This window comes from Halichoerus grypus, chromosome 4 (assembly GCF_964656455.1).
Source record: "Halichoerus grypus chromosome 4, mHalGry1.hap1.1, whole genome shotgun sequence".
Lineage (NCBI taxonomy): Eukaryota > Metazoa > Chordata > Mammalia > Carnivora > Phocidae > Halichoerus > Halichoerus grypus.
Window position 1 is genome coordinate 3,284,757 of NC_135715.1, and position 12,429 is coordinate 3,297,185.

A 12,429-nucleotide genomic window follows, 5' to 3' on the forward strand; every position below is an offset into this window, starting at 1 on the left:
GGTGAATGCTGGCACCGGGGCAGAAAGGTCTCCTCCCAGGCAGGGAAGCAGGAAGGTGTGTTGTTATGGAAGTTTTAATTACATCCTCTCCTGATATCAGCCGTTAACAACACATAAACACAGTGACGTGAAGGCGTATGTGGTCTGCTTTCCGAGAACCTCTGGGCAGAGAAAGGAGGAGTCTAAACATTTCCTACGAATGTTATAAACGAACAAATACACAGATACATTTAGCCTCCTGAACTAGTGAAGCTCAAAGCATCCAGTGGTGTGTTTATGAACGTATTTTATTATTAAATATCAATGACTACTTATTATATATGAGTTATTAAATACACATTTTTACTAAAATATATACATATGAAAAGACTGACTAACAGGGACACTCATGTCCTCACTACCCAGCTTCGCTGTAGATTATTAGCATTTTGCCACATATGCTTTGGACATTTTTTCAAAAATCTAACCCATCAAACTCTATGGAAGCCCATCCTCCTTCTTGCTATTCCTTCCCACATACGCTAAGTGACCGCTTCTGTCAAGCAGCAAAGGTAAAGCCCCGGCACGGCCACCTGCCACGTTCCTTCCGTGGGCGAGACAGGGCTGCGTGGCCGGTGACAGGAGCTGCGGATAAACGCCCTGCCCGCGTCAACCTTGGGTTTGGTTTTGTGAGGGAGAAGGTGTGTTTGCTCCCGCAGGGACGGCTTCTTCCCTGACAGCACGTTCTGTCCCCGGGGACCCGGGGCGCAGCTGCCGAGGGAAACGCACTGCTCTACGAGCGGGTGGGAGCTCCACGCCTACCTTCACGCGCAGGTTGGCACCATCTCGCTGCACAAGGAATCACGGTTGCATTTCCTGCGTTTCCATGAAAAGGTAACTTTCTAGTAATGGCCATGGACTATTTCTGCATGCACAGGCATGACGTCTTCTTCCATCGTGATGCGGGGGTCGGTGCCCTGCCGTTCGTAACGGTCCCCTGAGCGAGCCAGCCATGGCGGACTGAGGCCTGGAACGGGGTGAGATTCCTCCTTGCCGTTCCCAGGGAGAGATGACGGACGTTCTGGAAACGTTATTCTGGAAAGGAATCAGGTGGAACCAGTCTGCCAAAGACAGAGCGTAAATCTTTTGTGAAACGGACTTGGGCAGCCCCCCAGTCTCCCCCGGGGCTGGTGTCACTGGGAAGGTGTGTGGGATGTTGCCCCAGCACCATGGACAGCTGGCCTTCTGCGGAGGACCCTGCGGCCAGGTGCCCTGAGCAGGCCTGCTGGCCCCAAGCCCCGTGCAGGTGGATCCAGGACCCTGCTCCCGTTCACGCATGTGCTTCTTGGCTGTTGGTTTCAAGGGGAAATGGGTCAAGTGAGGCAGTGTTGGTCAGGAAGCTACTGAGATGAGCCCCGGCGGGAGCCAGGTAACTTCTCAAAGAAGACGTGCTACCTGCAATCTTAGCGAACTTTCTGTCCGCCAAGCACCAAAAGCCAGTGAGTGGAAACATTCGAGGATGCTGGGAACCGGCATCTGAGCTTGAGGATGAGGCGTGTCTGCTGGAGGGAGCACGGGAATTCTGGAGAGACAGAGAAGGTCAATCCTAAGGACTTTGACTTTACCTTCCTCTCAGGAAAGAGGTCCTTTGGAGGCTGTTTAAATGTCTAGAGCTACAAAGGCGTGTGGGCCCGTCCTTCTAGGAGGTTAAAGAGCAAGTCCAGCCCCAGGCTGGACACCTGCCATCCCTTCCCAGAATGCTCTTGTCCCAGGCAACCCATACTTTGCCTTGCCCTGAGTTTTTCTTTCAGTTCCCTGTTTAAATGTCACCTTATCTTCAGGCTTTCCTTGAACGCCCAGGTAAACCCTCCCTCTCCATCCCTGATATCCTGCTTGTTTTCCCCCAGTGCCCTTGCTGCCACCTGCCACGCTGGATTACTGAGTGTCACCTCATTGTCTCCTGTTTACCCCTCCTGAATGCCAGTTCCATGGGAACAGGTCCTCGGAATATATTATCTCCTGCATTATTACCGGCCTGGAGTAGTGTCGAGTGCAGATGAGGAAGCTCCCATTAACTGTTTGCTGAATGAACGGAAGGTTGAACAAGGGACTGAGCTGAGATTTTAAACTCTATATTCCTGGACACCAAAGTTGTTTTCAGGGGTGGGGGGGCGGTGTGTGTTCCTGTTTGTTCCTGTTTATGTTTTATCTAAATAACTTATGTATACCTCTTTCAAAAGTGACGTCTCACACAATGTACAGGGAAGAAGATAAAAATAGGTAATTAATTGGGGCTCCTGGGTGGCTCAGTCGTTAAGCGTCTGCCTTCGGCTCAGGTCATGATCCCAGGGTCCTGGGATCGGGCCCCGCATCGGGCTCCCTGCTCGGCGGGAAGCCTGCTTCTCCCTCTCCCACTCCCCCTGCTTGTGTTCCCTCTCTCGCTGTGTCTCTCTCTGTCAAATAAATAAATAAAATATTTAAAAAAAAATAGGTAATTAATAACATCAGAGCCCTGTGAGATCTCAGGATGGCCTCAATCTTGCAGGCAGGGAGCATGGAGTCTGACATATCCTAAGACAGAACCTAGGGACTGATTGACGTCTGGGGACCATGGTCCTCCCACTGAGCTCCCGTGGTCATGCATGTTTCATAGGCTCAACCAAGGTTCTTCTACTGTTGAAAGAAAGCAAGGACATTTTCCACCACACACAGAAAGTGGAGAGAATGTATAAAATGTTCTCAGTTTAAAAAATTCCCCAATAACTTTTTCTTAAATCTTTGGCACATTCTGTGGCTGATCTGCCAGGAAGCACTTACAACGACAAGAGAAGAGTGAGCAGTACCAAGCCCTTAGCATACCTTGGAAACAGCTGAGGGGCTGGCGTGACAGCTGGATTTTCAAGGACCCTTTGAAGTGTCCTTTAGCTCACAGTGACTTTCTATCCCATGCTTTCAGTCTTCACATACTTTTAAGCACTACCAAGAAAAACCCTACTTTTGAAAATAGGGTTAAATATCAGTATTTTATTAGGTTTGGTAACTTTGTGATGTTTCACTCCCTAATTTTAAGAACCCCTGTTTAGACATCATGGCTCAGTCGGATTGTCACAAACATGAGTTGAGGCCCTTTCCCAAAACCGTTTGTGCCTAGAAATGAGTGACCGAAAATGAGGAGGGATTGGTTTTACCTGATTTTGGTTTTGGTTTTTTTTCTGTGTGTTGCAGATTTGCTCTTTCCATTGATCAAAGTGCCCCAAATAATTGTTCAATGCTTCAGCTGGTGTTGGCTGGTCCGTCACACTCTCAAATGTCAGCTACAACATTACCCTTTAAATATGAAAGTCAGGATTTGCCCAGTGCCTTCGGTCCAATGTCTTTCATATTTGGCCTCAAAAGGCTCAATTTGCTCCAAGAGATTTATCATGACCTGGTTGCAATTACTCAGCAGACGGCAAAGATCAGCAGCGTAAACTAGAGGAACGCGGGAAGCACAACGAGCCCTATACAATAGCATATGAATTTATCCGTACGGCCTCCCTCCTCCCTGCCCACCCCAGTCCTCCTCCCTCCCTCCTCTCCCCCTCCCTCCTCTTCTTCCCTTTCTCTCTCCCCTCCTCCCAAGGTCAGGAGACACGGCCCTCAGTATTCATTCTCAGTGGATTCCAGCCTGTTTAACCAACGCAGAGGGCAGATCCTACCGAGTGGGACCCCTTGTCAAAGAGGGACTTCTGGGCCGGCTTGCCCAGCCTATTTCTTCAACCCTTCCCTTCATTTACTCCTGTTTACACAGGCTTCGTGGGCTCCAGATATGAATCTCCTATTTTTTCAGATGCTTGCTTCACTTTCCCCTTTGGCCTGAAGGTAGCAGAGCGGTCTTGGCCGGTGAGCGCCTGACTGGCAGCGACTCCAGCTCCTGAGCGGCAGACAATCCACGCGTCCCACCAGGGCCCTGCGGTAAACATCACCTTTCCCCCAGTCGACCTGCTGGCCTGCTGAAAACACTCCCGCCCCTTCCTGCTCCTGTTACAAACTTAGACTTGACTGCCGGCCAAGTTCCTTCTCACACAGGAGCAATGCCTTTGCCGGCACCCGGTTCCACGGCAGCGGGCCTGAGGCCCACAGAGACCGTACCTGAACCCCTCCGTCCTCGGGGCTCCAGAGAGCCACGCAGCTTGCATCTGGATTCCGTGGAATCCAAGGCCAGGAAAGCAAGGGGAAGGTCCCTTCTCAAGCGCCCCATTCCCAACGAGGTGTTGGTTCTCTTTCCAGCCACATGTCTGTCTTATCATGCAGCTCTTCTGAGACCTGACCGAAATTTGCCCAACCGTTCCTTGCTCTGGGATGCCATATATTCCAGGAGGGCTCAACATCTGGGGCAACTGTAGGTTTGTCCTGGAGGGGACCCCAGATGGGTTACCCCGGGCGCTGGGAATGCGATGAAAGCCGGGTGCTGGCAGGTTAGTTATGCGGTGATACCCAGTAGAAAATATTTTTTGACATACAGTGAAAACAAGTCAGAGAAGAAAGCTGCTGAGTTAGGCTCAAGTGTCCTGGGAACGGGGTCCCATTATCTTACATATGCGCTGGATTTTGTAGTTTAAACTAACGGATCTTCCTTGCTTTATGAAGCAAAGCATTCAATCAGCATTGTGCTCTGGGTGCGGACAGCACCCCGCCGTACATCACCAGACACCCCGCAGGGATCCCTCTGGGGCTGGTGGCCTGCTGTGCTCTGAGGGTGCTCAGGACAGTAGCACCTGCTGGGGTCTGGGCGTCCCCCCTCTGCCCCGAGTCTCTCCCCCAGCTCTCTGGCCGTCCGTCCCCTCACATCTGGAGATCAGGTCCTTACCTGAAGGGACGAGGCTGTGACTGATGGGAGTCCAAACATCCGGGCACTGGTGCTGCCACGGGCAGGTCCTCTGTCCGTCTCTGCCAAGCTGCCCTCCCTGTTCTTCTCAGGCGTCATTGGAAACCTGTGACAGAGACCACCAGGACAAAGCCCCCGCGTGTGGGTCACTGCCGCCCCAGACCCACCTCTATCGGTTCCCGTCTCTCCTAAGCTCGTGGGGGAGAAGCTATTCGTCTCTCATTGACTGAATGTCTGTGTCCCCTAAATTGATACGTGGAATCCTTGGCCCCCAGTGTGATGCTATTGCGGGGCTGGGGGGGGCTTTGGGAGGTCACGAGGATCACATTAGGTCATGAGGATGGGACACAAGGTGGCGTGAGTGTCCTCATAAGAGACGGAGTGGCGTCAGGGCTCTGCTCCACCAGGCAGGACGCAGCGAGGAGCCGGGAAGAGTTTCCTCCCAGAACCAACCCGGACCCCCTGGTCTCCAGCTTCCAGCCCCAGGACCGGAGAAACATATCACTGCGTCGAAGCCACACATCTGACCAAGACAGATGGAAACTCTTCAAGGGAATGTCTCCATCAGCGGATCGCCATCTCCGCCCTTCTGTCTCTCTTCACCACCGTGTAAAACACACAAGAACCAGCCTTCCGAGTGCTGTCAATGCTGGATTTTCCCGCCAGTCTCCACCTGTGTTCCCTCCTCTTCCCGCCTCCTGCCATTTATTGCACGTTCTCCACATGTGTTTCTACTCGATGCCCATGGTCACGCTGTCTGTCAACACGTTCAGCAGGTGTGCGCTTTTATGTCAAAACCCAGGTTGGATTTTGGAGAGAAAAGGAAAAAACCACAGCCGTAGCGTGCCCGCCATTCTCAGCAATGGTGCTGCTGGTTACAGGATTGCTCGCTGGTAGGCAGCAAAATGCCAGAAGCCGTGCCCTCCCTGCCTGCTGCAGGCCCGGGGAGCCTGTGTGTGGCTGGAATGCCCGGGGGGTGACGGCGCGGGACGCAGGAGGAAGGGATCGCAGCGGCCCGTGCCTGTGATACCGCCTGACGGATGTCCTCAGGGCCTGCCGTGCCCGAAAGTGCTCCCCATTCTGGCTGGTGCGGGAGCGAGCCGTGCTCACGGGTGAGAAGGAACGGGTCAGACGAAGGAGGAGAGACAGGGCGGGAACATTCTGGGCGGAGAGTGAGAGGAGAGCCGAGAACAAGTTCAAGGTATCCAGGGAGACCCTAGCAGGAGAGTCAGAGGGCGAGCTGGACCAGCGGTGGACCGGAGGGCAGGGAGGTTACCCAGGGGAGCTCAGCTCTGTGGCTTCTGACGGCAGGAGCCACCGAGAAGGGAGGTTCCAACGGGGGCATTGGGAAAGAGCCCAGATCCTGGTGCGGTTTACTGGGGTGGGGCAAGAGCGGAGCAGGGAGGCCTTTCTAGAGACCCAGGTGGGGGCAGCCGGTTGGCAGCGATGACGGGGTGCTCACAGGGTGGGCGAGGGGAGACATCTGTCGAGTTCTCCTTGGTTTTAGAACACGTTTTCTTTACAGACGATGGATTCTGTGCTATTTATCATCCACTTTGCTCAAAACCCAGCAGCTGTGCTATAGAGGGACTGATGAGCAAGTCTCCCCCACAACGAGGAGCTCGTGTGAGGCCCAGAGCCGCAGGTGGGGGCGTGGGCCTCCCCCTTGTCCAGGCTGCCCCTGTTCTGCTTCCCAGGCCTCGGCCCGCATGGGCTGTGCGCTGTTGCGCAATAAGCTATTGTCCTCCTCCTTAGCTGGCTCGCCTCCCAGACCCTGGCAGCGGGATGGCGGGCAGTCCTGCTTTTCTGTGCTGCGTTTTTATCTTTTTCTGGGTTTTCAGAGGTATGCTAGGAGGAAGCTGGAAGTGTATGAGTCAGGCTGCGTTCTAAAGATACCCTTTTAATCCTGAAGAACCCTGGGCTTGAAATTACTGTTTTGGGGAGAAAAAGTAACTTTTTGGGAGAAAAAAAAGAATAGTGAAAATGAACTACTTGGTATTCAGAACTTTGCAGGCAGTGCGTGTGCGTGTGTGTGTGTGAACATGTCTGTGTGCGCACGCACTAGGCATGTTCTGGAAAGTGCTTACAAGTTGGAACCCTACAGTCTGGCTTCTGTCAGCTGTGTGATCTTAGACATGCTTTAACCACCATGGACTTCATTTTCGTCGGCTGGAGAATAAGATTAATAAGCCTGGATTTCTAGGAAGAATAACCAAGATAACTAGTTCGTGCCTACACTGAGTTCAGGGGATGGTGACCGTGACATACGATTACAGAAAAAACTGTTCCCCCAAGAACACCCCAAACAAAAATACGTCTTTACAATATAAACCTGTTTTTTTTTTATGTTCTATATGGGCTTATTATAAAGAAGCAATTTTGACATTCTTTCCAAATTACAGGTGTCTGTGATTTTGTAGCTCTAATTTTTTAAAAATGTCTATGCTTTAGGTATATACATAGTAATCGGTCATGATTACTCATGAAAAAGAAAAATAAACGTGTTACCGGATCTTATTTTAAAAGTTAACAAATAGATGACACAACACGTCGATACTCTGGAGCACCAATTGAATAAATATGCTGTATTTCTTGTGTGTCCCATTGTAAAGCAAAATTCAAGTTTTTGCATCTCTCATAACAGAAAGGAGGGCCGTGGTGATGTGGCCGACATCACTGTTCGGTCCCAGGAACTGACGCAGACGTTTTCTATGAGCCTCTGCTCGTTGCTCTGGAACGTGGTCTGGCCCTGGGATGCGACCTCTACCTCACCGTGTGTCCTATGCTCCTGATGGGAGACAGAGAGCTGGGGAGTGGGGACCAACTGGCACAGGCCCATTCCCATTGCTGGAAACACGGTGGGGATTAGTGGCGGAGGCTGGTGGGTCTCTTGGTGACGGTATCCAGAAGGCACGGCATTGCCCTGGATGGTCATGATCTGGAAACTCAAGTAGATGCTCCTCTGTAGATTAATCCAGGCCTTGAAGCATACGGGGAGGTAAACTGAGGCTGTGAGCTGCAGGGGAAGTCAAGTGCAGTTGGTTACAGCAGACATACCTTCAGCATCTTCAGGGAGCACACAACTGTGTTTTTCCATCCTGTATTTCCCCAAGCCCAAGTGAGACATCTAAGGAGCGTTTCGGGTCTCCGGGACATGGGCCAATGTAGGTGTCCCCGCCTGTGGCTCTCGATCCGGCTAGGATAGGGGAAGAGCTGATAAAACACTTGAGGACAGCTCTCCCTGGAGTGGGTAGCTCTGGTGCCCCTCCTCTGACCCGATCGTGGCGACCATCCCTGCTCCCGGCACCTGGGGCCCGTGCTCCCCACCGTTGAACCTCTCGCATTATCGCTTGGATGTTGCAATCCATGCTGCATTATAAATCCGTATTTGCTGGCTACCTGCACACCATCTCGACTCCTCAGAATTCCCAGTCTCTCCTTGGCCTCCAAACCCTCTCTTATCTGGGCCCACAGCCAGCTCTGCCCTTCTGTCCCCATCTCTGCCTCACAAGGCAAGCTCAGCTCCCCTTCGGGCCCCACGACTGCAGCTGCCTGCCCGTGCTCTGGACGCTCTCCTGCAGGGTGCCCCATTCCGGGTGCCGAAGCCCCAGTCCCAGGCCACGGGGGGTCCCCTCTTTGGGGCAGAATTACGTAGCTTTGGTCTACATCTCTTTTCTGGCCGTGACCAGCTCCTAGTTGGCTGAGTCGTCACTGGAGGATGTGTTTTTGCACGCCTTCGAGACTGGAAACCACCAAGGACATGGTCATCTCTTGGTCACATTGTAATACCTTCCTGCGCTCATCACAGTATTCTGCCCGCGGTAGGGGCTCAGTGCTACGGCGGCAGGGCTGGGAGGCTGACTCCTCTGTTCTCACCTCTGTTCTCACCCTCCTCTGTTCTCACCCAGGGGCTCACTACCTGTCTACATCCAGGTAGCAGTGCCGACAAGAACAGACCTTTCTTTCTTTTCCTTTTCAGTTCCTACCCCAAACATTTGGAGGGGTAATCACACCATTGAATGCTTATAATTCATTCATTCAATAAACAAATATTTATTTCACCCTATGTTCCACTTACATCAATAGACACCTCTCCCATTCCTCAGAAATCTGTGCCCTCATTAAAGCTTATCTTCTGGAAGGGAAAGACAGATAATAAACTATAGATAAGATAAATGTGTTACAATATAATATGTTAAGATATGGTCACTGTAGGAACAACACAAAAGTAAAGCCAGGTATGGGGGGTAGGGAATGTACCAGGGGCAGGGAGTCTGCAATTTTAAAAAAGAGTGATCAGGGTAACCCTTATTAGGACAACATCGAGAGAGTCTGACAATTCAGAGAGAGAGAAAGAAGTTAGCCAAGTTTGCATTTAATGTTACGATTGTTCGGGGGGACTAACAGAAAAGAATTTCTATTTGTGTTGTAATTCATAAATAAGGCTTGTGTGGATTTTGAACATAATTTAACTATTTTTTTCTTTAACTCTACATTATAGTTCTCTTAGAGATGATGAAGAAATTAATTGAATAATGTACTAGGGTTTTTATTATAACACTGCAAATAAAGGGCTTTGAATCTATCTTAATTTTCAAGCAAGGATCCAAGTACCTAACATTTATCTAATGTATGTGTCTGGATGGATTCCCCATGTTTAAGTCCTCTTTCTCATCCGTTAGCTCATCCATCTGGATGTTGTTTTACTATTCTAATTTCACTAATTTTCCCTTTGACTTATCCTTCTCGCTGCTTTTTGTCTTCATGGTGACTAATTAACGCGTTACAGGGTGACATTTATATTCATCGCATCGTACGCTGCTATAGCTCCGTGGTTAACTGTACACAGAGCTGATTTTCAAAACAAATACATTAAAAAATATGAAAATCATGGCTCACTGTTCTTCACCGAAATCTTTAATCAGGTAAGTATGGAGTCACATGAATTGTAAGAGCATTACAGCAGAGGCTGTGTATCCTTCACCTCGATTCCTCCAGTGGGGACGACTGGCAAACCTGTATGCACACCCAGGACGTTGGCATTGACACTCTCCCCCCTCGTGTTCAGATTTCTCCAATTTTGCTTGTTCCCCCCGGCAAACCTGTATGCACAACCAGGATGTTGGCATTGACACTCTCCCCCCGTCGTGTTCGGATTTCCCCAATTTTGCTTGTTCCCCCGTACAGCGTGCAGGTAAACTATTTGCAAATATCTGTAGATAGTGTTACGATGAATAGACTCTAGACCCTCTCCGTTCTTGGCTGAATTTGTGGTAGCTTTTTGTTATATGTTCTCAGAGATTTTTTTTTCAAACAGAAATATTCCCCCTTCCTATCTCACACACACTCTCTCTCTCACTCACCCCCCACGCTTACACCTACACCACACACCTCCCCACACTTATATCCACACCATCCGCACACACACTTACACGCACACCACACACACACACACACACTTACACCCCCCACACCCCTACCTGCCCGTCCCCCCCCCACATACACACAGGTCTGGGACAGGGCCTGACCATCTGCACTTCTAACAGGTTCCCACGTCCTGCTGATGCTGCATTTGGGAACCACAAACCCATGGACTGTCTCTTACCATTTATTACCCCGCTCCCCGAGTAACAGAACTGCTCCCTTGAGTGTGAGCAGGGACCACACGGATGCCGAGCTGACGGCCTGTCCTCAGCCCTGCTGACCACTTGAAGTCTGCGGCGTCTGACTCGGGGACCGCTCTGCCCTTCCAGAAAGCCCCTGACCCGTCGGCTCCTGGTACCCTGAGCTCCCCGGGTTTGTTCGTGCTCCTTGTTTCCAGTGGCTTTCCCGTCCTCCCAGCCCCTGCCTGTAGTTGTCCTCCTGGGCTTGTCCCAGACAGCACGCCCGTGCCTAGGGTCTCACCCTTCATCCAGGCAGATGGCCTCCAAATCTCTGGTTTGGTATCTCCAACTGCTGACTCTGCCCCCTCTCTTTCAACTGCAACTCCTCCCCTCCACCCCAACACCTGCTCTTACCGGTGACGTGAACGGCTCCGAGCACGTGGGTTCAGTCCTGCTGTCAGATCAGCTCCCCCTTTCCCGGTTTGGAACCTGAGAGGCGCCCCGCAAGCCTCTTCATGCTGAGCCTCCCAGGCCCTCTGCTGAGCCCTGCTCCTTCCTCCTCACCCTCCCTCGGCATGTACCGTCACTGTCCCGCCCCCTTGGGCCTCCTGGATTCTCAGATGTTCGTGTCTCCCGGCATCGCTGCCAGGCCAGCTTCCTGAGGGCGCCTCGGCGCATCATGCTCCCAGCCCTAACTGTGGCTTCCAGCCTGCACACCTTGTTCGAGGCCTCTCCTTGCAGATCTGGGAAGATTTGATGCGCCACACACTCTAGTCAGGTTGACCTACACAAGCCGCCCTTGCTGAGCTTGCTCCTCTCTCACACTCGTCCTTCCTCTAGGGCCCAAACTGCCACGAGAACTTACCACTGATTAACAAACACCTCTCGGACCCTTTATCATATGCCAGACTCTCTTCTAAGTATCCAGCAAGTACTAACTCATTAATCTTCACAGCACTCCAGTGTGAGCGCCAACCTCATCCCCGTGTCACAGAGAACCACACGAGGGTAGAGAGGCTGGGGACGTGGCCGAGGCCACCCAGGTCATCCAGGGCTGAGCTGGTGTAACGCGAGCTTGCGATGGTGCCCACTTCAGGGACGTGGGTTAGGCTTGGAGTTTACTCTGCTTAATGCACTAAGGCTCAATATACTTAAATGTGTAAAAAACACTTTTTCCCCCAATTGCCATGCGTGACAGTTGTCCCGGGATTATGGGGGCAGTGGTTCACTTGAGGGGTGCTCGAACCGGAACACTGGAGTTAAACGCCATCCCGGGCCTCGCCAGCTCTGGGAACAGGTGTCTTCCCCTGTAGAAGGGGGGTGATCACAGGGACCACCCCGCAGCGAGGTGATGCCGGCGAGGCGGCTGTGCCCACACTTGGCCTAAGCCCTCCAAGGGATCATCATCGTATGGTATCCAATCACATGCACTAAGCCACTCTGCAAAGTACAAATACAATGAAATGAAGCTAAGAGATTTAGCTTATAATTTTACAAAAGTAATGGAAGTTATTATTCCCACGGTGAACAAAATCTGTTTATCTGGTGTACTTGCAATGTTGTCTTCTTTTTAATATCACAAAGCAGTCCCTTCTTCGCTGGTAGTTTTGTAATAGGGATCCACGGAACTGGATGGCTAATTGTCTTTACCATAACATCTTGAGCTTTCAGGAAGTAATCTGGAGATTTCTGGGAGGCTCGAGTATGGAACCGTAGCTAGATCACACACCCTGGGGTTTCTGTTAATTCTGTTCATGCTGGAACGGCTTCACCTTCTCCCTTGCACACGTCCTGGAACACTTTGACCGCACAAAATGTTAGTTTGCACATGAGATGACTGACACTGAGGGAGCTGACTTACACTCTGCCCTTTTCAGATGGTCCTGGAAGCTCAGCTCACTCGAGAGGCTGCTGGTCGCTGGGGGCTCTGTGCTCCGGGGGTGGGGGATGCCGGTGTCGGGCGGAGCTCCAGCTTTCCTG

General features: G+C 51.4%; 1 long non-coding RNA gene across 2 annotated transcripts; it reads right to left on the reverse strand.

Moving 5' to 3' along the window:
- Positions 1-287: 287 nt before the first annotated feature.
- Positions 288-11,013, reverse strand: LOC118531144 (uncharacterized). 2 transcript variants are annotated; one of them, XR_013446839.1, is made up of 3 exons: positions 10,864-11,013; positions 4,829-4,952; positions 288-1,100 (listed from the first exon to the last, which is right to left on the reverse strand). It is a non-coding gene; the product is annotated as an uncharacterized LOC118531144 (long non-coding RNA). The 2 variants fall into 2 exon arrangements; XR_013446838.1 differs by lacking the exon at positions 10,864-11,013 and adding an exon at positions 10,462-10,823.
- Between the last annotated feature and the right edge of the window lie 1,416 nt (positions 11,014-12,429).